A 23,137-nucleotide genomic window follows, 5' to 3' on the forward strand; every position below is an offset into this window, starting at 1 on the left:
TCCAGGCTTGGATCGCTCTGAACATCGTCACTGGTCGCCTGCCAGCAACTTCTTCTTTCAGGCTCCTGAGACTACACGAGGACTCCCGACATCTTGCCGAACTTCACGCAGCCGCAGCCTCCGGGCTAGGTAACTCGAGCATCTCGGTGCTCCATCGCAGGTTCGCTCTACAAGTGTCCAGTTCCTTTTTCGTTTAGTCCCACTGATCGGATCACTCCGGAATCAGTACCTCCAGACTCTAACCATTCGCATTTCACTGTTAGTGTAGATGGTTTCTCGTGCCCCTCGGACATTTGTTTAAATTGTGCAACTGAAGTATTTTCCTAAGAGTTTTGTAGGGTGCTTAGCTCCCTGACTCATAAAGAGCCAGGGTAGTCTTGTTATAAATAAATATCCTTTTATTTTCATAACAACTTGTGTGGTGTCCTTTCACTTGGTGTTCAAGGGGTATATGTGATGGTAAACAGCTGGCTTAACACGCCCTCTAGAGTTTAGCCTAAGACTGCTCGTATCCACGCTACTAGGATAGCTGGTCTAAAAGGTTGACTTACAACCAATCATCAATAAGGGTCGTTTGGAATGATACACAGTGATCACTAGAATAGTGAGCACTACATATCAGGCCAACTTCTCACACTCCGTCCATCACCACCCCCTTTTGTACCGCTTTGTTCACCAGAAGTTGGCAGGGTATGCTCAGACGTGAGTCCCTTGTTCACTTTGCCACTGGATTCAAGCAAGCCTGGCTGAAGACGGCTGAAATGCCAGAAACCGGTCCTAGGAAGCTTGTTTCCGGTCCAGGGAAGGCATGGCTTGGCAGTTTGGGCTGGAAAGTTCCCATGAGGCACAGTGTCAGACTGATTTGCATATGGCCATGTCTGAACTAGGGTGGCAGAGTGGGCTAAAGAACGGTGATGGATCAAACCCAGATCTGTTGACTGGGTGTGAGTGTTTGATTGGTTCTGATGCTCCGTCCATCGCCACCCCCTTTTGTACCGCTTTGTTCGCCATAAGTTGACAGGGTATGCACAGACGTGAGTCCCTTGCTCACTTTGCCACTGGATTCAAGCAAGCCTGGCTGAAGACGGCTGAAATGCCAGAAACCGGTCCTAGGAAGCTTGTTTCCGGTCCAGGGAAGGCATGGATTGTCAGTTCGGACTAGACTGTTCCCATGAGGCACAGGGTAAGACTGATTTGCATATGGCCATGTCTGAACTGGGGTGGCAGAGTGGGCGAAAGAACGGTGATGGATCAAACCCAGATCTGTTGACTGGGTGTGAGTGTTTGATTGGTTCTGATGCTCTGTCCATCGTCGCCCCCTTTTGTACCGTTTTGTTCGCCATAAGTTGACAGGGTATGCTCAGACGTGAGTCCCTTGCTCACTTTGCCACTGGATTCAAGCAAGCCTGGCTGAAGAAGGCTGAAATGCCATAAACCGGTCCTAAGAAGCTTGTTTCTGGTCCAGGGAAGGCATGGCTTGGCAGTTCGGGCTGAACTGTTCCCATGAGGCACAGGGTCAGACTGATTTGCATATGGCCATGTCTGAACTGGGGTGGCAGAGTGGGCTAAAGAACGGTGATGGATCAAACCGAGATCTGTTGACTGAGTGTGAGTGTTCGATTGGTTCTGATGCTTCGTCCATCACCACCCCCTTTTGTAGCGCTTTGTTCGCCATAAGTTGGCAGGGTATGCTCAGACGTGAGTCCCTTGCTCACTTTGCCACTGGATTCAAGCAAGCCTGGCTGAAGACGGCTGAAATGCCACACACCGGTCCTAGGAAGCTTGTTTCCGGTCCAGGGAAGGCATGGCTTGGCAGTTCGGGCTGGACTGTTCCCATGAGGCACAGGGTCAGACTGATTTGCATATGGCCATGTCTGAACTGGGGTGGCAGAGTGGGCTAAAGAACGGTGATGGATCAAACCCAGATCTGTTGACTGGGTGTAAGTGTTTGATTGGTTCTGATGCTCCGTCCATCACCACCACCTTTTGTACCGCTTTGTTCGCCATAAGTTGGCAGGGTATGCTCAGACGTGAGTCCCTTGCTCACTTTGCCACTGGATTCAAGCAAGCCTGGCTGAAGATGGCTGAAATGACAGAAACCGGTCCTAGGAAGCTTGTTTCCGGTCCAGGGAAGGCATGGCTTGGCAGTTCGGGCTGGACTGTTCCCATGAGGCACAGGGTCAGACTGATTTGCACATGGCCATGTCTGAACTGGGGTGGCAGAGTGGGCTAAAGAATGGTGATGGATCAAACCCAGATCTGTTGACTGGGTGTGAGTGTTTGATTGGTTCTGATGCTCCGTCCATCACCACCCCCTTTTGTACCGCTTTGTTCGCCATAAGTTGGCAGGGTATGCTCAGACGTGAGTCCCTTGCTCACTTTGCCATTGGATTCAAGCAAGCCTGGCTGAAGACGGCTGAAATGACAGAAACCGGTCCTAGGAAGCTTGTTTCCGGTCCAGGGAAGGCATGGCTTGGCAGTTAAGGCTGGACTGTTCCCATGAGGCACAGGGTCAGACTGATTTGCATATGGTCATGTCTAAACTGGGGTGGCAGAGTGGGCTAAAGAACGGTGATGGATCAAACGCAGATCTGTTGACTGGGTGTGAGTGTTTGATTGGTTCTGATGCTCCGTCCATCACCACCCCCTTTTGTACCGCTTTGTTTGCCATAAGTTGGCAGGGTATGCTCAGACGTGAGTCCCTTGCTCACTTTGCCACTGGATTTAAGCAAGCCTGACTGAAGACGGCTGAAATGCCAGAAACCGGTCCTAGGAAGCTTGTGTCCGGTCCAGGGAAGGCATGGCTTGGCAGTTCGGGCTGGACTGTTCCCATGAGGCACAGGGTCAGACTGATTTGCATATGGCCATGTCTGAACTGGGGTGGCAGAGTGGGCTAAAGAACGGTGATGGATCAAACCCAGATCTGTTGACTGGGTGTGAGTGTTTGATTGGTTCTGATGCTCCGTCCATCACCACCCCCTTTTGTACCGCTTTGTTCACCATAAGTTGGCAGGGTATGCTCAGACGTGAGTCCCTTGTTCACTTTGCCACTGGATTCAAGCAAGCCTGGCTGAAGAGGGCTGAAATGCCAGAAACCGGTCCTAGGAAGCTTGGTTCCGGTCCAGGGAAGGCATGGCTTGGCAGTTTGGGCTGGAAAGTTCCCATGAGGCACAGGGTCAGACTGATTTGCATATGGCCATGTCTGAACTAGGGTGGCAGAGTGGGCTAAAGAACGGTGATGGATCAAACCCAGATCTGTTGACTGGGTGTGAGTGTTTGATTGGTTCTGATGCTCCGTCCATCGCCACCCCCTTTTGTACCGCTTTGTTCGCCATAAGTTGACAGGGTATGCACAGACGTGAGTCCCTTGCTCACTTTGCCACTGGATTCAAGCAAGCCTGGCTGAAGACGGCTGAAATGCCAGAAACCGGTCCTAGGAAGCTTGTTTCCGGTCCAGGGAAGGCATGGATTGTCAGTTCGGACTAGACTGTTCCCATGAGGCACAGGGTAAGACTGATTTGCATATGGCCATGTCTGAACTGGGGTGGCAGAGTGGGCGAAAGAACGGTGATGGATCAAACCCAGATCTGTTGACTGGGTGTGAGTGTTTGATTGGTTCTGATGCTCTGTCCATCGTCGCCCCCTTTTGTACCGTTTTGTTCGCCATAAGTTGACAGGGTATGCTCAGACGTGAGTCCCTTGCTCACTTTGCCACTGGATTCAAGCAAGCCTGGCTGAAGAAGGCTGAAATGCCATAAACCGGTCCTAAGAAGCTTGTTTCTGGTCCAGGGAAGGCATGGCTTGGCAGTTCGGGCTGAACTGTTCCCATGAGGCACAGGGTCAGACTGATTTGCATATGGCCATGTCTGAACTGGGGTGGCAGAGTGGGCTAAAGAACGGTGATGGATCAAACCGAGATCTGTTGACTGGGTGTGAGTGTTCGATTGGTTCTGATGCTTCGTCCATCACCACCCCCTTTTGTAGCGCTTTGATCGCCATAAGTTGGCAGGGTATGCTCAGACGTGAGTCCCTTGCTCACTTTGCCACTGGATTCAAGCAAGCCTGGCTGAAGACGGCTGAAATGCCACACACCGGTCCTAGGAAGCTTGTTTCCGGTCCAGGGAAGGCATGGCTTGGCAGTTCGGGCTGGACTGTTCCCATGAGGCACAGGGTCAGACTGATTTGCACATGGCCATGTCTGAACTGGGGTGGCAGAGTGGGCTAAAGAATGGTGATGGATCAAACCCAGATCTGTTGACTGGGTGTGAGTGTTTGATTGGTTCTGATGCTCCGTCCATCACCACCCCCTTTTGTACCGCTTTGTTCGCCATAAGTTGGCAGGGTATGCTCAGACGTGAGTCCCTTGCTCACTTTGCCACTGGATTTAAGCAAGCCTGACTGAAGACGGCTGAAATGCCAGAAACCGGTCCTAGGAAGCTTGTGTCCGGTCCAGGGAAGGCATGGCTTGGCAGTTCGGGCTGGACTGTTCCCATGAGGCACAGGGTCAGACTGATTTGCATATGGCCATGTCTGAACTGGGGTGGCAGAGTGGGCTAAAGAACGGTGATGGATCAAACCCAGATCTGTTGACTGGGTGTGAGTGTTTGATTGGTTCTGATGCTCCGTCCATCACCACCCCCTTTTGTACCGCTTTGTTCACCATAAGTTGGCAGGGTATGCTCAGACGTGAGTCCCTTGTTCACTTTGCCACTGGATTCAAGCAAGCCTGGCTGAAGAGGGCTGAAATGCCAGAAACCGGTCCTAGGAAGCTTGTTTCCGGTCCAGGGAAGGCATGGCTTGGCAGTTTGGGCTGGAAAGTTCCCATGAGGCACAGGGTCAGACTGATTTGCATATGGCCATGTCTGAACTGGGGTGGATCAAACCCAGATCTGTTGACTGGGTGTGAGTGTTTGATTGGTTCTGATGCTCCGTCCATCACCACCCCCTTTTGTACCGCTTTGTTCGCCATAAGTTGGCAGGGTAGGCTCAGACGTGAGTCCCTTGCTCACTTTGCCACTGGATTCAAGCAAGCCTGGCTGAAGACGGCTGAAATGCCAGAAACCGGTCCTAGGAAGCTTGTTTCCGGTCCAGGGAAGGCATGGATTGGCAGTACGGGCTGGACTGTTCCCATGAGGCACAGGGTCAGACTGATTTGCATATGGCCATGTCTGAACTAGGGTGGCAGAGTGGGCTAAAGAACGGTGATGGATCAAACCCAGATCTGTTGACTGGGTGTGAGTGTTTGATTGGTTCTGATGCTTCGTCCATCACCACCCCCTTTTGTACCTCTTTGTTCACCATAAGCTGGCAGGGTATGCTCAGACATGAGTCCCTTGCTCACTTTGCCACTGGATTCAAGCAAGCCTGGCTGAAGACGGCTGAAATGCCAGACACCGGTCCTAGGAAGCTTGTTTCCAGTCCCGGGAAGGCATGGCTTGGCATTTCGGGCTGGACTGTTCCCATGAGGCACAGGGTCAGACTGATTTGCATATGGCCATGTCTGAACTGGGGTGGCAGAGTGGGCTAAAGAACGGTGATGGATCAAACCCAGATCTGTTGACTGGGTGTGAGTGTTTGATTGGTTCTGATGCTTCGTCCATCACCACCCCCTTTTGTACCGCTTTGTTCGCCATAAGTTGGCAGGGTATGCTCAGACGTGAGTCCCTTGCTCACTTTGCCACTGGATTCAAGCAAGCCTGGCTGAAGATGGCTGAAATGACAGAAACCGGTCCTAGGAAGCTTGTTTCCGGTCCAGGGAAGGCATGGCTTGGCAGTTCGGGCTGGACTGTTCCCATGAGGCACAGGGTCAGACTGATTTGCACATGGCCATGTCTGAACTGGGGTGGCAGAGTGGGCTAAAGAATGGTGATGGATCAAACCCAGATCTGTTGACTGGGTGTGAGTGTTTGATTGGTTCTGATGCTCCGTCCATCACCACCCCCTTTTGTACCGCTTTGTTCGCCATAAGTTGGCAGGGTATGCTCAGACGTGAGTCCCTTGCTCACTTTGCCACTGGATTTAAGCAAGCCTGACTGAAGACGGCTGAAATGCCAGAAACCGGTCCTAGGAAGCTTGTGTCCGGTCCAGGGAAGGCATGGCTTGGCAGTTCGGGCTGGACTGTTCCCATGAGGCACAGGGTCAGACTGATTTGCATATGGCCATGTCTGAACTGGGGTGGCAGAGTGGGCTAAAGAACGGTGATGGATCAAACCCAGATCTGTTGACTGGGTGTGAGTGTTTGATTGGTTCTGATGCTCCGTCCATCACCACCCCCTTTTGTACCGCTTTGTTCACCATAAGTTGGCAGGGTATGCTCAGACGTGAGTCCCTTGTTCACTTTGCCACTGGATTCAAGCAAGCCTGGCTGAAGAGGGCTGAAATGCCAGAAACCGGTCCTAGGAAGCTTGTTTCCGGTCCAGGGAAGGCATGGCTTGGCAGTTTGGGCTGGAAAGTTCCCATGAGGCACAGGGTCAGACTGATTTGCATATGGCCATGTCTGAACTGGGGTGGATCAAACCCAGATCTGTTGACTGGGTGTGAGTGTTTGATTGGTTCTGATGCTCCGTCCATCACCACCCCCTTTTGTACCGCTTTGTTCGCCATAAGTTGGCAGGGTAGGCTCAGACGTGAGTCCCTTGCTCACTTTGCCACTGGATTCAAGCAAGCCTGGCTGAAGACGGCTGAAATGCCAGAAACCGGTCCTAGGAAGCTTGTTTCCGGTCCAGGGAAGGCATGGATTGGCAGTACGGGCTGGACTGTTCCCATGAGGCACAGGGTCAGACTGATTTGCATATGGCCATGTCTGAACTAGGGTGGCAGAGTGGGCTAAAGAACGGTGATGGATCAAACCCAGATCTGTTGACTGGGTGTGAGTGTTTGATTGGTTCTGATGCTTCGTCCATCACCACCCCCTTTTGTACCGCTTTGTTCACCATAAGCTGGCAGGGTATGCTCAGACATGAGTCCCTTGCTCACTTTGCCACTGGATTCAAGCAAGCCTGGCTGAAGACGGCTGAAATGCCAGACACCGGTCCTAGGAAGCTTGTTTCCAGTCCCGGGAAGGCATGGCTTGGCATTTCGGGCTGGACTGTTCCCATGAGGCACAGGGTCAGACTGATTTGCATATGGCCATGTCTGAACTGGGGTGGCAGAGTGGGCTAAAGAACGGTGATGGATCAAACCCAGATCTGTTGACTGGGTGTGAGTGTTTGATTGGTTCTGATGCTTCGTCCATCACCACCCCCTTTTGTACCGCTTTGTTCACCATAAGTTGGCAGGGTATGCTCAGACGTGAGTCCCTTGCTCACTTTGCCACTGGATTCAAGCAAGCCTGGCTGAAGACGGCTGAAATGCCATAAACCGGTCCTAGGAAGCTTGTTTCCGGTCCAGGGAAGGCATTGCTTGGCAGTTCGGGCTGGACTGTTCCCATGAGGCACAGGGTCAGACTGATTTGCCTATGGCCATGTCTGAACTGGGGTGGCAGAGTGGGCTAAAGAACGGTGATGGATCAAAGCCAGATCTGTTGACTGGGTGTGAGTGTTTGATTGGTTCTGATGCTCCGTCCATCACCACCCCCTTTTGTACAGCTTTGTTCGCCATAAGTTGGCAGGGTATGCTCAGACGTGAGTTCCTTGCTCACTTTGCCACTGGATTCAAGCAAGCCTGGCTGATGACAGCTGAAATGCCAGAAACCGGTCCTAGGAAGCTTGTTTCCGGTCCATTGAAGGCATGGCTTGGCAGTTCGGGCTGGACTGTTCCCATGAGGCACAGGGTCAGACTGATTTGCACATGGCCATGTCTAAACTGGGGTGGCAGTGTGGGCTAAAGAACGTTGATGGATCAAACCCAGATCTATTGACTGGGTGTGAGTGTTTGATTGGTTCTGATGCTCCGTCCATCACCACCCCCTTGTGTACCGCTTTGTTTGCCATAAGTTGGCAGGGTATGCTCAGACGTGAGTCCCTTGCTCACTTTGCCACTGGATTCAAGCAAGCCTGGCTGAAGACGGCTGAAATGCCAGAAACCGATCCTAGGAAGCTTGTTTCCGGTCCAGGGAAGGCATGGCTTGGCAGTTCGGGCTGGACTGTTCCCATGAGGCACAGGGTCAGACTGATTTGCATATGGCCATTTCTGAACTGGGGTGGCAGAGTGGGCTAAAGATCGGTGATGGATCAAACCCAGATCTGTTGACTGGGTGTGAGTGTTTGATTGGTTCTGATGCACTGTCCATCACCACCCCCTCTTGTACCACTTTGTTCGCCATAAGTTGGCAGGGTATGCTCAGACATGAGTCCCTTGTTCACTTTGCCACTGGATTCAAGCAAGCCTGGCTGAAGACGGCTGAAATGCCAGAAACCGGTCCTAGGAAGCTTGTTTCCGTTTCAGGGAAGGCATGGCTTGGCAGTTCGGGCTGGACTGTTCCCATGAGGCACAGGGTCAGACTGATTTGCATATGGCCATGTCTGAACTGGGGTGGCAGAGTGGGCTAAAGAACGGTGATGGATCAAACCCAGATCTGTTGACTGGGTGTGAGTGTTTGATTGGTTCTGATGCTCCGTCCATCACCACCCCCTTTTGTACCGCTTTGTTCGCCATAAGTTGGCAGGGTATGCTCAGACGTGAGTCCCTTGCTCACTTTGCCACTGGATTCAAGCAAGCCTGGCTGAAGACGGCTGAAATGCCATAAACCGGTCCTAGGAAGCTTGTTTCTGGACCAGGGAAGGCATGGCTTGGCAGTTCGGGCTGAACTGTTCCCATGAGGCACAGGGTCAGACTGATTTGCATATGGTCATGTATGAACTGGGGTGGCAGAGTGGGCTAAAGAACGGTGATGGATCAAACCCAGATCTGTTGACTGGGTGTGAGTGTTTGATTGGTTCTGATGCTCCGTCCATCACCACCCCCGTTTGTACCGCTTTGTTCACCATAAGTTGGCAGGGTATGCTCAGACGTGAGTCCCTTGTTCACTTTGCCACTGGATTCAAGCAAGCCTGGCTGAAGACGGCTGAAATGCCAGAAACCGGTCCTAGGAAGCTTGTTTCCGGTCCAGGGAAGGCATGGCTAGGCAGTTTGGGCTGGACTGTTCCCATGAGGCACAGGATCAGACTGATTTGCATATGGCCATTTCTGAACTGGGGTGGCAGAGTGGGCTAAAGAACGGTGATGGATCAAACCCAGATCTGTTGACTAGGTGTGAGTGTTTGATTGGTTCTGATGCACCGTCCATCACCACCCCCTTTTGTACCGCTTTGTTCGCCATAAGTTGACAGGGTATGCTCAGACGTGAGTCCCTTGCTCACTTTGCCACTGGATTCAAGCAAGCCTGGCTGAAGACGGCTGAAATGCCAGAAACCGGTCCTAGGAAGCTTGTTTCTGGTCCAGGGAAGGCATGGCTTGGCAGTTTGGGCTGAACTGCTCCCATGAGGCAGAGGGTCAGACTGATTTGCATATGGCCATGTCTGAACTGGGGTGGCAGAGTGGGCTAAAGAACGGTGATGGATCAAACCCAGATCTCTTGACTGGGTGTGAGTGTTTGATTGGTTCTGATGCTTCGTCCATCACCACCCCCTTTTGTACTGCTTTGTTCGCCATAAGTTGGCAGGGTATGCTCAGACGTGAGTCCCTTGCTCACTTTGCCACTGGATTCAAGCAAGCCTGGCTGAAGACGGCTGAAATGCCAGACACCGGTCCTAGGAAGCTTGTTTCCGGTCCCGGGAAGGCATGGCTTGGCAGTTCGGGCTGGACTGTTCCCATGAGGCACAGGGTCAGACTGATTTGCATATGGCCATGTCTGAACTGGGGTGGCAGAGTGGGCTAAAGAGTCCTTTGCTCACTTTGCCACTGGATTAAAGCAAGCCTGGCTGAAGACGGCTGAAATGCCAGAAACCGGTCCTAGGAAGCTTGTTTCCGGTCCAGGGAAGGCATGGCTTGGCAGTTCAGGCTGGACTGTTCCCATGAGGCACAGGGTCAGACTGATTTGCATATGGCCATGTCTGAACAGGGGTGGCAGAGTGGGCTAAAGAACGGTGATGGATCTAACCCAGATCTGTTGACTGGGTGTGAGTGTTTGATTGGTTCTGATGCTCCGTCCATCACCACCCCCTTTTGTACCGCTTTGTTCGCCATAATTTGACAGGGTATGCTCAGACGTGAGTCCCTTGCTCACTTTGCCACTGGATTCAAGCAAGCCTGGCTGAAGACGGCTGAAATGACAGAAACCGGTCCTAGGAAGCTTGTTTCCGGTCCAGGGAAGGCATGGATTGTCAGTTCGGACTAGACTGTTCCCATGAGGCACAGGGTAAGACTGATTTGCATATGGCCATGTCTGAACTGGGGTGGCAGAGTGGGCTAAAGAACGGTGATGGATCAAACCCAGATCTGTTGACTGGGTGTGAGTGTTTGATTGGTTCTGATGCTCCGTCCATCACCACCCCCTTTTGTACCGCTTTGTTCGCCATAAGTTGGCAGGGTATGCTCAGACGTGAGTCCCTTGCTCACTTTGCCATTGGATTCAAGCAAGCCTGGCTGAAGACGGCTGAAATGCCAGAAACCGGTCCTAGGAAGCTTGTTTCCGGTCCAGGGAAGGCATGGCTTGGCAGTTCGGGCTGGACTGTTCCCATGAGGCACAGGGTCAGACTGATTTGCATATGGCCATGTCTAAACTGGGGTGGCAGAGTGGGCTAAAGAACGGTGATGGATCAAACGCAGATCTGTTGACTGGGTGTGAGTGTTTGATTGGTTCTGATGCTCCGTCCATCACCACCCCCTTTTGTACCGCTTTGTTCACCATAAGTTGGCAGGGTATGCTCAGACGTGAGTCCCTTGTTCACTTTGCCACTGGATTCAAGCAAGCCTGGCTGAAGACGGCTGAAATGCCAGAAACCGGTCCTAGGAAGCTTGTTTCCGGTCCAGGGAAGGCATGGCTTGGCAGTTTGGGCTGGACTGTTCCCATGAGGCACAGGGTCAGACTGATTTGCATATGGCCATGTCTGAACTGGGGTGGATCAAACCCAGTTCTGTTGACTGGGTGTGAGTGTTTGATTGGTTCTGATGCTCCGTCCATCACCACCCCCTTTTGTACCGCTTTGTTCGCCATAAGTTTGCAGGGTAGGCTCAGACGTGAGTCCCTTGCTCACTTTGCCACTGGATTCAAGCAAGCCTGGCTGAAGACGGCTGAAGTGCCAGAAACCGGTCCTAGGAAGCTTGTTTCCGGTCCAGGGAAGGCATGGATTGGCAGTACGGGTTGGACTGTTCCCATGAGGCACAGGGTCAGACTGATTTGCATATGGCCATGTCTGAACTGGGGTGGCAGAGTGGGCTAAAGAACGGTGATGGATCAAACCCAGATCTGTTGACTGGGTGTGAGTGTTTGATTGGTTGTGATGCTCCGTCCATCGCCACCCCCTTTTGTACCGCTTTGTTCGCCATAAGTTGGCAGGGTAGGCTCAGACGTGAGTCCCTTGCTCACTTTGCCACTGGATTCAAGCAAGCCTTGCTAAAGACGGCTGAAATGCCAGAAACCGGTCCTAGGAAGCTTGTTTCCGGTCCAGGGAAGGCATGGATTGGCAGTACGGGCTGGACTGTTCCCATGAGGCACAGGGTCAGACTGATTTGCATATGGCCATGTCTGAACTGGGGTGGCAGAGTGGGCTAAAGAACGGTGATGGATCAAACCCAGATCTGTTGACTGGGTGTGAGTGTTTGATTGGTTCTGATGCTCCGTCCATCGCCACCCCCTTTTGTTCCGCTTTGTTCGCCATAGGTTGACAGGGTATGCACAGACGTGAGTCCCTTGCTCACTTTTTCACTGGATTCAAGCAAGCCTGGCTGAAGACGGCTGAAATGCCGGAAACCGGTCCTAGGAAGCTTTTTTCTGGTCCAGGGAAGGCATGGCTTGGCAGTTCGGGCTGAACTGTTCCCATGAGGCAGAGGGTCAGACTGATTTGCATATGGCCATGTCTGAACTGGGGTGGCAGAGTGGGCTAAAGAACGGTGATGGATCAAACCCAGATCTGTTGACTGGGTGTGAGTGTTTGATTGGTTCTGATGCTTCGTCCATCACCACCCCCTTTTGTACCGCTTTGTTCACCATAAGTTGGCAGGGTATGCTCAGACGTGAGTCCCTTGCTCACTTTGCCACTGGATTCAAGCAAGCCTGGCTGAAGACAGCTGAAATGCCAGACACCGGTCCTAGGAAGCTTGTTTCCGGTCCCGGGAAGGCATGGCTTGGCAGTTCGGGCTGGACTGTTCCCATGAGGCACAGGGTCAGACTGATTTGCATATGGCCATGTCTGAACTGGGGTGGCAGAGTGGGCTAAAGAACGGTGATGGATCAAACCGAGATCTGTTGACTGGGTGTGAGTGTTCGATTGGTTCTGATGCTTCGTCCATCACCACCCCCTTTTGTAGCGCTTTGTTCGCCATAAGTTGGCAGGGTATGCTCAGACGTGAGTCCCTTGCTCACTTTGCCACTGGATTCAAGCAAGCCTGGCTGAAGACGGCTGAAATGCCACACACCGGTCCTAGGAAGCTTGTTTCCGGTCCAGGGAAGGCATGGCTTGGCAGTTCGGGCTGGACTGTTCCCATGAGGCACAGGGTCAGACTGATTTGCACATGGCCATGTCTGAACTGGGGTGGCAGAGTGGGCTAAAGAATGGTGATGGATCAAACCCAGATCTGTTGACTGGGTGTGAGTGTTTGATTGGTTCTGATGCTCCGTCCATCACCACCCCCTTTTGTACCGCTTTGTTCGCCATAAGTTGGCAGGGTATGCTCAGACGTGAGTCCCTTGCTCACTTTGCCACTGGATTTAAGCAAGCCTGACTGAAGACGGCTGAAATGCCAGAAACCGGTCCTAGGAAGCTTGTGTCCGGTCCAGGGAAGGCATGGCTTGGCAGTTCGGGCTGGACTGTTCCCATGAGGCACAGGGTCAGACTGATTTGCATATGGCCATGTCTGAACTGGGGTGGCAGAGTGGGCTAAAGAACGGTGATGGATCAAACCCAGATCTGTTGACTGGGTGTGAGTGTTTGATTGGTTCTGATGCTCCGTCCATCACCACCCCCTTTTGTACCGCTTTGTTCACCATAAGTTGGCAGGGTATGCTCAGTCGTGAGTCCCTTGTTCACTTTGCCACTGGATTCAAGCAAGCCTGGCTGAAGAGGGCTGAAATGCCAGAAACCGGTCCTAGGAAGCTTGTTTCCGGTCCAGGGAAGGCATGGCTTGGCAGTTTGGGCTGGAAAGTTCCCATGAGGCACAGGGTCAGACTGATTTGCATATGGCCATGTCTGAACTGGGGTGGATCAAACCCAGATCTGTTGACTGGGTGTGAGTGTTTGATTGGTTCTGATGCTCCGTCCATCACCACCCCCTTTTGTACCGCTTTGTTCGCCATAAGTTGGCAGGGTAGGCTCAGACGTGAGTCCCTTGCTCACTTTGCCACTGGATTCAAGCAAGCCTGGCTGAAGACGGCTGAAATGCCAGAAACCGGTCCTAGGAAGCTTGTTTCCGGTCCAGGGAAGGCATGGATTGGCAGTACGGGCTGGACTGTTCCCATGAGGCACAGGGTCAGACTGATTTGCATATGGCCATGTCTGAACTAGGGTGGCAGAGTGGGCTAAAGAACGGTGATGGATCAAACCCAGATCTGTTGACTGGGTGTGAGTGTTTGATTGGTTCTGATGCTTCGTCCATCACCACCCCCTTTTGTACCGCTTTGTTCACCATAAGCTGGCAGGGTATGCTCAGACATGAGTCCCTTGCTCACTTTGCCACTGGATTCAAGCAAGCCTGGCTGAAGACGGCTGAAATGCCAGACACCGGTCCTAGGAAGCTTGTTTCCAGTCCCGGGAAGGCATGGCTTGGCATTTCGGGCTGGACTGTTCCCATGAGGCACAGGGTCAGACTGATTTGCATATGGCCATGTCTGAACTGGGGTGGCAGAGTGGGCTAAAGAACGGTGATGGATCAAACCCAGATCTGTTGACTGGGTGTGAGTGTTTGATTGGTTCTGATGCTTCGTCCATCACCACCCCCTTTTGTACCGCTTTGTTCGCCATAAGTTGGCAGGGTATGCTCAGACGTGAGTCCCTTGCTCACTTTGCCACTGGATTCAAGCAAGCCTGGCTGAAGATGGCTGAAATGACAGAAACCGGTCCTAGGAAGCTTGTTTCCGGTCCAGGGAAGGCATGGCTTGGCAGTTCGGGCTGGACTGTTCCCATGAGGCACAGGGTCAGACTGATTTGCACATGGCCATGTCTGAACTGGGGTGGCAGAGTGGGCTAAAGAATGGTGATGGATCAAACCCAGATCTGTTGACTGGGGGTGAGTGTTTGATTGGTTCTGATGCTCCGTCCATCACCACCCCCTTTTGTACCGCTTTGTTCGCCATAAGTTGGCAGGGTATGCTCAGACGTGAGTCCCTTGCTCACTTTGCCACTGGATTTAAGCAAGCCTGACTGAAGACGGCTGAAATGCCAGAAACCGGTCCTAGGAAGCTTGTGTCCGGTCCAGGGAAGGCATGGCTTGGCAGTTCGGGCTGGACTGTTCCCATGAGGCACAGGGTCAGACTGATTTGCATATGGCCATGTCTGAACTGGGGTGGCAGAGTGGGCTAAAGAACGGTGATGGATCAAACCCAGATCTGTTGACTGGGTGTGAGTGTTTGATTGGTTCTGATGCTCCGTCCATCACCACCCCCTTTTGTACCGCTTTGTTCACCATAAGTTGGCAGGGTATGCTCAGACGTGAGTCCCTTGTTCACTTTGCCACTGGATTCAAGCAAGCCTGGCTGAAGAGGGCTGAAATGCCAGAAACCGGTCCTAGGAAGCTTGTTTCCGGTCCAGGGAAGGCATGGCTTGGCAGTTTGGGCTGGAAAGTTCCCATGAGGCACAGGGTCAGACTGATTTGCATATGGCCATGTCTGAACTGGGGTGGATCAAACCCAGATCTGTTGACTGGGTGTGAGTGTTTGATTGGTTCTGATGCTCCGTCCATCACCACCCCCTTTTGTACCGCTTTGTTCGCCATAAGTTGGCAGGGTAGGCTCAGACGTGAGTCCCTTGCTCACTTTGCCACTGGATTCAAGCAAGCCTGGCTGAAGACGGCTGAAATGCCAGAAACCGGTCCTAGGAAGCTTGTTTCCGGTCCAGGGAAGGCATGGATTGGCAGTACGGGCTGGACTGTTCCCATGAGGCACAGGGTCAGACTGATTTGCATATGGCCATGTCTGAACTAGGGTGGCAGAGTGGGCTAAAGAACGGTGATGGATCAAACCCAGATCTGTTGACTGGGTGTGAGTGTTTGATTGGTTCTGATGCTTCGTCCATCACCACCCCCTTTTGTACCGCTTTGTTCACCATAAGCTGGCAGGGTATGCTCAGACATGAGTCCCTTGCTCACTTTGCCACTGGATTCAAGCAAGCCTGGCTGAAGACGGCTGAAATGCCAGACACCGGTCCTAGGAAGCTTGTTTCCAGTCCCGGGAAGGCATGGCTTGGCATTTCGGGCTGGACTGTTCCCATGAGGCACAGGGTCAGACTGATTTGCATATGGCCATGTCTGAACTGGGGTGGCAGAGTGGGCTAAAGAACGGTGATGGATCAAACCCAGATCTGTTGACTGGGTGTGAGTGTTTGATTGGTTCTGATGCTTCGTCCATCACCACCCCCTTTTGTACCGCTTTGTTCACCATAAGTTGGCAGGGTATGCTCAGACGTGAGTCCCTTGCTCACTTTGCCACTGGATTCAAGCAAGCCTGGCTGAAGACGGCTGAAATGCCATAAACCGGTCCTAGGAAGCTTGTTTCCGGTCCAGGGAAGGCATTGCTTGGCAGTTCGGGCTGGACTGTTCCCATGAGGCACAGGGTCAGACTGATTTGCCTATGGCCATGTCTGAACTGGGGTGGCAGAGTGGGCTAAAGAACGGTGATGGATCAAAGCCAGATCTGTTGACTGGGTGTGAGTGTTTGATTGGTTCTGATGCTCCGTCCATCACCACCCCCTTTTGTACAGCTTTGTTCGCCATAAGTTGGCAGGGTATGCTCAGACGTGAGTTCCTTGCTCACTTTGCCACTGGATTCAAGCAAGCCTGGCTGATGACAGCTGAAATGCCAGAAACCGGTCCTAGGAAGCTTGTTTCCGGTCCATTGAAGGCATGGCTTGGCAGTTCGGGCTGGACTGTTCCCATGAGGCACAGGGTCAGACTGATTTGCACATGGCCATGTCTAAACTGGGGTGGCAGTGTGGGCTAAAGAACGTTGATGGATCAAACCCAGATCTATTGACTGGGTGTGAGTGTTTGATTGGTTCTGATGCTCCGTCCATCACCACCCCCTTGTGTACCGCTTTGTTTGCCATAAGTTGGCAGGGTATGCTCAGACGTGAGTCCCTTGCTCACTTTGCCACTGGATTCAAGCAAGCCTGGCTGAAGACGGCTGAAATGCCAGAAACCGATCCTAGGAAGCTTGTTTCCGGTCCAGGGAAGGCATGGCTTGGCAGTTCGGGCTGGACTGTTCCCATGAGGCACAGGGTCAGACTGATTTGCATATGGCCATTTCTGAACTGGGGTGGCAGAGTGGGCTAAAGATCGGTGATGGATCAAACCCAGATCTGTTGACTGGGTGTGAGTGTTTGATTGGTTCTGATGCACTGTCCATCACCACCCCCTCTTGTACCACTTTGTTCGCCATAAGTTGGCAGGGTATGCTCAGACATGAGTCCCTTGTTCACTTTGCCACTGGATTCAAGCAAGCCTGGCTGAAGACGGCTGAAATGCCAGAAACCGGTCCTAGGAAGCTTGTTTCCGTTTCAGGGAAGGCATGGCTTGGCAGTTCGGGCTGGACTGTTCCCATGAGGCACAGGGTCAGACTGATTTGCATATGGCCATGTCTGAACTGGGGTGGCAGAGTGGGCTAAAGAACGGTGATGGATCAAACCCAGATCTGTTGACTGGGTGTGAGTGTTTGATTGGTTCTGATGCTCCGTCCATCACCACCCCCTTTTGTACCACTTTGTTCGCCATAAGTTGGCAGGGTATGCTCAGACGTGAGTCCCTTGCTCACTTTGCCACTGGATTCAAGCAAGCCTGGCTGAAGACGGCTGAAATGCCATAAACCGGTCCTAGGAAGCTTGTTTCTGGACCAGGGAAGGCATGGCTTGGCAGTTCGGGCTGAACTGTTCCCATGAGGCACAGGGTCAGACTGATTTGCATATGGTCATGTATGAACTGGGGTGGCAGAGTGGGCTAAAGAACGGTGATGGATCAAACCCAGATCTGTTGACTGGGTGTGAGTGTTTGATTGGTTCTGATGCTCCGTCCATCACCACCCCCGTTTGTACCGCTTTGTTCACCATAAGTTGGCAGGGTATGCTCAGACGTGAGTCCCTTGTTCACTTTGCCACTGGATTCAAGCAAGCCTGGCTGAAGACGGCTGAAATGCCAGAAACCGGTCCTAGGAAGCTTGTTTCCGGTCCAGGGAAGGCATGGCTAGGCAGTTTGGGCTGGACTGTTCCCATGAGGCACAGGGTCAGACTGATTTGCATATGGCCATTTCTGAACTGGGGTGGCAGAGTGGGCTAAAGAACGGTGATGGATCAAACCCAGATCTGTTGACTAGGTGTGAGTGTTTGATTGGTTCTGATGCACCGTCCATCACCACCCCCTTTTGTACCGCTTTGTTCGCCATAAGTTGACAGGGTATGCTCAGACGTGAGTCCCTTGCTCACTTTGCCACTGGATTCAAGCAAGCCTGGCTGAAGACGGCTGAAATGCCAGAAACCGGTCCTAGGAAGCTTGTTTCTGGTCCAGGGAAGGCATGGCTTGGCAGTTTGGGCTGAACTGCTCCCATGAGGCAGAGGGTCAGACTGATTTGCATATGGCCATGTCTGAACTGGGGTGGCAGAGTGGGCTAAAGAACGGTGATGGATCAAACCCAGATCTGTTGACTGGGTGTGAGTGTTTGATTGGTTCTGATGCTTCGTCCATCACCACCCCCTTTTGTACTGCTTTGTTCGCAATAAGTTGGCAGGGTATGCTCAGACGTGAGTCCCTTGCTCACTTTGCCACTGGATTCAAGCAAGCCTGGCTGAAGACGGCTGAAATGCCAGACACCGGTCCTAGGAAGCTTGTTTCCGGTCCCGGGAAGGCATGGCTTGGCAGTTCGGGCTGGACTGTTCCCATGAGGCACAGGGTCAGACTGATTTGCATATGGCCATGTCTGAACTGGGGTGGCAGAGTGGGCTAAAGAGTCCTTTGCTCACTTTGCCACTGGATTAAAGCAAGCCTGGCTGAAGACGGCTGAAATGCCAGAAACCGGTCCTAGGAAGCTTGTTTCCGGTCCAGGGAAGGCATGGCTTGGCAGTTCAGGCTGGACTGTTCCCATGAGGCACAGGGTCAGACTGATTTGCATATGGCCATGTCTGAACAGGGGTGGCAGAGTGGGCTAAAGAACGGTGATGGATCTAACCCAGATCTGTTGACTGGGTGTGAGTGTTTGATTGGTTCTGATGCTCCGTCCATCACCACCCCCTTTTGTACCGCTTTGTTCGCCATAATTTGACAGGGTATGCTCAGACGTGAGTCCCTTGCTCACTTTGCCACTGGATTCAAGCAAGCCTGGCTGAAGACGGCTGAAATGACAGAAACCGGTCCTAGGAAGCTTGTTTCCGGTCCAGGGAAGGCATGGATTGTCAGTTCGGACTAGACTGTTCCCATGAGGCACAGGGTAAGACTGATTTGCATATGGCCATGTCTGAACTGGGGTGGCAGAGTGGGCTAAAGAACGGTGATGGATCAAACCCAGATCTGTTGACTGGGTGTGAGTGTTTGATTGGTTCTGATGCTCCGTCCATCACCACCCCCTTTTGTACCGCTTTGTTCGCCATAAGTTGGCAGGGTATGCTCAGACGTGAGTCCCTTGCTCACTTTGCCATTGGATTCAAGCAAGCCTGGCTGAAGACGGCTGAAATGCCAGAAACCGGTCCTAGGAAGCTTGTTTCCGGTCCAGGGAAGGCATGGCTTGGCAGTTCGGGCTGGACTGTTCCCATGAGGCACAGGGTCAGACTGATTTGCATATGGCCATGTCTAAACTGGGGTGGCAGAGTGGGCTAAAGAACGGTGATGGATCAAACGCAGATCTGTTGACTGGGTGTGAGTGTTTGATTGGTTCTGATGCTCCGTCCATCACCACCCCCTTTTGTACCGCTTTGTTCACCATAAGTTGGCAGGGTATGCTCAGACGTGAGTCCCTTGTTCACTTTGCCACTGGATTCAAGCAAGCCTGGCTGAAGACGGCTGAAATGCCAGAAACCGGTCCTAGGAAGCTTGTTTCCGGTCCAGGGAAGGCATGGCTTGGCAGTTTGGGCTGGACTGTTCCCATGAGGCACAGGGTCAGACTGATTTGCATATGGCCATGTCTGAACTGGGGTGGATCAAACCCAGTTCTGTTGACTGGGTGTGAGTGTTTGATTGGTTCTGATGCTCCGTCCATCACCACCCCCTTTTGTACCGCTTTGTTCGCCATAAGTTTGCAGGGTAGGCTCAGACGTGAGTCCCTTGCTCACTTTGCCACTGGATTCAAGCAAGCCTGGCTGAAGACGGCTGAAGTGCCAGAAACCGGTCCTAGGAAGCTTGTTTCCGGTCCAGGGAAGGCATGGATTGGCAGTACGGGTTGGACTGTTCCCATGAGGCACAGGGTCAGACTGATTTGCATATGGCCATGTCTGAACTGGGGTGGCAGAGTGGGCTAAAGAACGGTGATGGATCAAACCCAGATCTGTTGACTGGGTGTGAGTGTTTGATTGGTTGTGATGCTCCGTCCATCGCCACCCCCTTTTGTACCGCTTTGTTCGCCATAAGTTGGCAGGGTAGGCTCAGACGTGAGTCCCTTGCTCACTTTGCCACTGGATTCAAGCAAGCCTTGCTAAAGACGGCTGAAATGCCAGAAACCGGTCCTAGGAAGCTTGTTTCCGGTCCAGGGAAGGCATGGATTGGCAGTACGGGCTGGACTGTTCCCATGAGGCACAGGGTCAGACTGATTTGCATATGGCCATGTCTGAACTGGGGTGGCAGAGTGGGCTAAAGAACGGTGATGGATCAAACCCAGATCTGTTGACTGGGTGTGAGTGTTTGATTGGTTCTGATGCTCCGTCCATCGCCACCCCCTTTTGTTCCGCTTTGTTCGCCATAGGTTGACAGGGTATGCACAGACGTGAGTCCCTTGCTCACTTTTTCACTGGATTCAAGCAAGCCTGGCTGAAGACGGCTGAAATGCCGGAAACCGGTCCTAGGAAGCTTTTTTCTGGTCCAGGGAAGGCATGGCTTGGCAGTTCGGGCTGAACTGTTCCCATGAGGCAGAGGGTCAGACTGATTTGCATATGGCCATGTCTGAACTGGGGTGGCAGAGTGGGCTAAAGAACGGTGATGGATCAAACCCAGATCTGTTGACTGGGTGTGAGTGTTTGATTGGTTCTGATGCTTCGTCCATCACCACCCCCTTTTGTACCGCTTTGTTCACCATAAGTTGGCAGGGTATGCTCAGACGTGAGTCCCTTGCTCACTTTGCCACTGGATTCAAGCAAGCCTGGCTGAAGACAGCTGAAATGCCAGACACCGGTCCTAGGAAGCTTGTTTCCGGTCCCGGGAAGGCATGGCTTGGCAGTTCGGGCTGGACTGTTCCCATGAGGCACAGGGTCAGACTGATTTGCATATGGCCATGTCTGAACTGGGGTGGCAGAGTGGGCTTAAGAGTCCTTTGCTCACTTTGCCACTGGATTAAAGCAAGCCTGGCTGAAGACGGCTGAAATGCCAGAAACTGGTCCTAGGAAGCTTGTTTCCGGTCCAGGGAAGGCATGGCTTGGCAGTTCAGGCTGGACTGTTCCCATGAGGCACAGGGTCAGACTGATTTGCATATGGCCATGTCTGAACAGGGGTGGCAGAGTGGGCTAAAGAACGGTGATGGATCTAACCCAGATCTGTTGACTGGGTGTGAGTGTTTGATTGGTTCTGATGCTCCGTCCATCACCACCCCCTTTTGTACCGCTTTGTTCACCATAATTTGACAGGGTATGCTCAGACGTGAGTCCCTTGCTCACTTTGCCACTGGATTCAAGCAAGCCTGGCTGAAGACGGCTGAAATGCCAGAAACCGGTCCTAGGAAGCTTGTTTCCGGTCCAGGGAAGGCATGGATTGGCAGTACGGGCTGGACTGTTCCCATGAGGCACAGGGTCAGACTGATTTGCATATGGCCATGTCTGAACTGGGGTGGCAGAGTGGGCTAAAGAACGGTGATGGATCAAACCCAGATCTGTTGACTGGGTGTGAGTGTTTGATTGGTTCTGATGCTCCGTCCATCGCCACCCCCTTTTGTTCCGCTTTGTTCGCCATAAGTTGACAGGGTATGCACAGAAGTGAGTCCCTTGCTCACTTTGCCACTGGATTCAAGCAAGCCTGGCTGAAGACGGCTGAAATGCCGGAAACCGGTCCTAGGAAGCTTGTTTCTGGTCCAGGGAAGGCATGGCTTGGCAGTTCGGGCTGAACTGTTCCCATGAGGCAGAGGGTCAGACTGATTTGCATATGGCCATGTCTGAACTGGGGTGGCAGAGTGGGCTAAAGAACGGTGATGGATCAAACCCAGATCTGTTGACTGGGTGTGAGTGTTTGATTGGTTCTGATGCTTCGTCCATCACCACCCCCTTTTGTACCGCTTTGTTCACCATAAGTTGGCAGGGTATGCTCAGACGTGAGTCCCTTGCTCACTTTGCCACTGGATTCAAGCAAGCCTTGCTGAAGACAGCTGAAATGCCAGACACCGGTCCTAGGAAGCTTGTTTCCGGTCCCGGGAAGGCATGGCTTGGCAGTTCGGGCTGGACTGTTCCCATGAGGCACAGGGTCAGACTGATTTGCATATGGCCATGTCTGAACTGGGGTGGCAGAGTGGGCTTAAGAGTCCTTTGCTCACTTTGCCACTGGATTAAAGCAAGCCTGGCTGAAGACGGCTGAAATGCCAGAAACTGGTCCTAGGAAGCTTGTTTCCGGTCCAGGGAAGGCATGGCTTGGCAGTTCAGGCTGGACTGTTCCCATGAGGCACAGGGTCAGACTGATTTGCATATGGCCATGTCTGAACAGGGGTGGCAGAGTGGGCTAAAGAACGGTGATGGATCTAACCCAGATCTGTTGACTGGGTGTGAGTGTTTGATTGGTTCTGATGCTCCGTCCATCACCACCCCCTTTTGTACCGCTTTGTTCGCCATAATTTGACAGGGTATGCTCAGACGTGAGTCCCTTGCTCACTTTGCCACTGGATTCAAGCAAGCCTGGCTGAAGACGGCTGAAATGCCAGAAACCGGTCCTAGGAAGCTTGTTTCCGGTCCAGGGAAGCCATGGCTTGGCAGTTCGGGCTGGACTGTTCCCATGAGGCACAGGGTCAGACTGATTTGCATATGGCCATGTCTGAACTGGGGTGGCAGAGTGGGCTAAAGAACGGTGATGGATCAAACCCAGATCTGTTGACTGGGTGTGAGTGTTTGATTGGTTCTGATGCTCCGTCCATCACCACCCCCTTTTGTACCGCTTTGTTCACCATAAGTTGGCAGGGTATGCTCAGACGTGAGTCCCTTGTTCACTTTGCCACTGGATTCAAGCAAGCCTGGCTGAAGACGGCTGAAATGCCAGAAACCGGTCCTAGGAAGCTTGTTTCCGGTCCAGGAAAGGCATGGCTTGGCAGTTTGGGCTGGAAAGTTCCCATGAGGCACAGGGTCAGACTGATTTGCATATGGCCATGTCTGAACTGGGGTGGATCAAACCCAGATCTGTTGACTGGGTGTGAGTGTTTGATTGGTTCTGATGCTCCGTCCATCACCACCCCCTTTTGTACCGCTTTGTTCGCCATAAGTTGGCAGGGTAGGCTCAGACGTGAGTCCCTTGCTCACTTTGCCACTGGATTCAAGCAAGCCTGGCTGAAGACGGCTGAAATGCCAGAAACCGGTCCTAGGAAGCTTGTTTCCGGTCCAGGGAAGGCATGGATTGGCAGTACGGGCTGGACTGTTCCCATGAGGCACAGGGTCAGACTGATTTGCATATGGCCATGTCTGAACTGGGGTGGCAGAGTGGGCGAAAGAACGGTGATGGATCAAACCCAGAT

This window comes from Triturus cristatus, chromosome 3_2 (genome assembly GCF_964204655.1).
Source record: "Triturus cristatus chromosome 3_2, aTriCri1.1, whole genome shotgun sequence".
Classification (NCBI taxonomy): domain Eukaryota; kingdom Metazoa; phylum Chordata; class Amphibia; order Caudata; family Salamandridae; genus Triturus; species Triturus cristatus.